This window comes from Coturnix japonica, unplaced genomic scaffold (genome assembly GCF_001577835.2).
Source record: "Coturnix japonica isolate 7356 unplaced genomic scaffold, Coturnix japonica 2.1 chrUnrandom451, whole genome shotgun sequence".
NCBI lineage: Eukaryota > Metazoa > Chordata > Aves > Galliformes > Phasianidae > Coturnix > Coturnix japonica.
Window position 1 is genome coordinate 159933 of NW_015439870.1, and position 2953 is coordinate 162885.

A 2953-nucleotide genomic window follows, 5' to 3' on the forward strand; every position below is an offset into this window, starting at 1 on the left:
GGAGACCCCCCCCATATGGGAACGAAAGGGGACCCCACCATGTTAATAAATTGAGACCCCCCCCATGTTAATAAATGGAGAACCCCCCATATGGGAATGAAAGGGACCCCCCCATTTAATAAATGGAGACACCCCCCATATGGGAATTAAAGGGGACCCCCCCATGTTAATAAATGGAGACCCCCCCCAAATGGGAATTAAGGGAGGGACACCCCCCATGTTAATAAATGGAGACCCCCCCACACATAGGAATTAAAGGGGACCCCCCCCATTTAATAAATGGATACCCCCCCCCATATGGGAATTAAAGGAGGGACCCCCCCCATGTTAATAAATGGAGACCCCCCCCATATGGGAATTAAGGGAGGGACCCTTTAAAGGAGGGGGAGGGAAGTGCCCTGATTGGTTGCTTTCACGGTTGTCAATCAGAGGGGGGCGGAACCAGAAGAAGCCACGCCCCCTTTACGGCACACTCCACTTTTAGCCACGCCCCCTTCTTGACCTCGCGTCCTTATTGGCTAATCCCCTAATAGTCACGCCCCCCCAAGGCCTCGCTTCCCATTGGCTATTTCCCTATTGGCCACGCCCATTTTTTTGCACCACCCCCCCACGCAGTCACGTGATCCCACCGCCGCCATTTTCCCCCCCCATTGAAGAGCTATTTCCGGGTTCCCAGCCCCAATTAAACCCACAATTAACCACCACAATTAATTAAGCCCTAATTAACCACCCGGCATCTCATTCCCAAGGCTCACCATTAACACCTATGCCCCTAAGACGATCCTCATAGGCCGCACATCACTACAGGCCCTATCGGCCCGATTATCCCCATACACAGACTCGTATCTCCGCCACTTCGGCTTTTAAATGCGATCGAGGCCGTTTTGTGTTGATTTTCAGCCTCTTTTGGGGCGTTTTGGGGCGTTTTGAGGAAGGCCCGAGCGGCTCAAAATGGCGGAGAGCGGTGAGGTGAAATCTCGCGAGAGCTCCCGCAAAGAGGGAAGCGGGGAAGTCACGCGAGAGCTAAGACCGGGAGAGATATCGCGAGAGCTCCGAGCGAAGCGGAAAGAAATCCCGCGAGCTTGAATTCTCGCGAGATGCGGGTGGTCGGAGTGGTGATGAAGGGAGGGGTGTGCAGCTCTCGCGAGATTTGAGTGAGGAGGTGTCATGGCGGCGCCCATAGGGGAAGGTGATGGGAAGGCCTGGGCCGGGCCTAAGGGGGGTGTGTAGGCCCAAGTGGAACCCCCCCCCCTCATTAAGCGCCCCATAATGGAGACGGACAATATGGAGACCACACCGGGAACGGAGGACAACCGGGAGGAGGGAGGGGGGAGGGAGGAGGAGGAACAGGCCCAGAGTGTGGAGATGGAGATGGAGTGAGTGAGGGGGGGGGGCCGGCACATAATGGGGGGAGGGGCTTGGGGCGGGGGGGGGCAGGTTAGGTTGGGGGAGGAGGGGGGGGGGGGCATATGAGGGGGGTATTTAGGGGGAGGGAGGGGCTGGGGGGGTAAAAGGGGGCCATGATGGGTGGGGCAGGTTGGGGGGGGAGAGGGAGGAGGGGGGGGGGCAAAATAGAGGGGGGGTAATTAGGGGAGGAGGGGGTAAGGGGGCGTGGGGGGGGGGGGGGGAATGATGTGGGGGGGGGTAGGTTGGGAGAGGAGGAGGGGCGTGGGGGTTGCCAATGAAATGGGGCAGACAGGCTTGGGGGGGGTGGGGGGGCGTAAGGTTGGGGGGAAGGGGGGAGGGGGGTATAGAGGGGAGTATTAGGAGGTCGGGGGGGGGGAGAGGGGGGAGTTGGTAGGCGGGGCGCAATGATGGGGGGAAGGGGCGTTGGGGGGGTGGGGGGGCAGGATCTTGGGGGGGGTAATAGAGGGGTAGAGTATTAGGAGAGTACGGTGCGGGCGTGTGAGGGGGAGGGGGGTTTTGGGGGGGAGGGACTGTGGGGGGCAGGTTGGGGTGGGAGGAAAGGAAGGAGGGGGTGGGGCATAGAGGGGAGTAATATGGTGAGGGGGGGGGGGGGGGCAGAGAGAGCGGGGGGAGGGGCGTGGGTGGGGGCCATGATGGGGGGCGGCTGAAGCAGTTGGGTGGAGGAGGGGAGGAATGGGGGGGCACTAGATATAGGGGAGTATTGAGGGGGAGGGGGGGAATGTGTAGTTGGGGGGGTAGTTGGGGGGGGAGGGCGTGGGGGGTTAGCCATGATAGGGGGCAGAGGCCTTGGGGGGGGTTGGGGGGTAAAGGTTTGGGGGGGGAGGGGGGTATAGAGGGGAGTATTAGGAGGTTGGGGGGGGGCATGAATTGAGGGGCCAGGTTGGGGGGCTAGGAGGGGGGGGCATAGGAGGGGGAGTTTAGGCAAGTAGGGGGGGGAGGGTTTGGGGGGGGAGGGGCGTGGGGGGGGCATGATGGGGGGGGGGGGGGAGGAGGTTGGGAGGGGCAATAGAGAGGGAGTATTAGGGGGTGGTGGGAATGGGAGGGGGGGGGGGGGCACATGATGGGGGGAGGTGGCCTTTGGGGGTCGGGGGAACCATGATGGTTGGGGGGGGAGGAGGGAGGGGGGGGGCATAGAATGGGAGTATTAGGAGGTTGGGGGAGGGACGTAAGGGGGTGCCATGATGGGGGCTGGGCTTGGGGGTATGGGGGGGAGGGGGTCACTTTCTGAGGGGAGGGGGGAAGGGGTATAGAGGGGGAGTAATTAGGAGGGTTTTTTGGGGGGGGGCATGATGAGGAGGGCAGGATTGGGGGTAGGAGGTGGGGGGACATAGAGGGGAGTAATTAGGAGGTGTCGGGGGGGGAGGGGGGGGAGGGTTTGGGAAGGGGAGGGGCGTGGGGGGGGGGGCGGTGGGGGGGGCGGGAGGGGGGGGTGGGCGGGAGGGGGGGGGGGGGGGCCATGATGTGGGGGGGGGGAGGATGGTTGGGAAGGAGGCAACTAAATTAGGAGGGGAGTTACTAGGAAGGG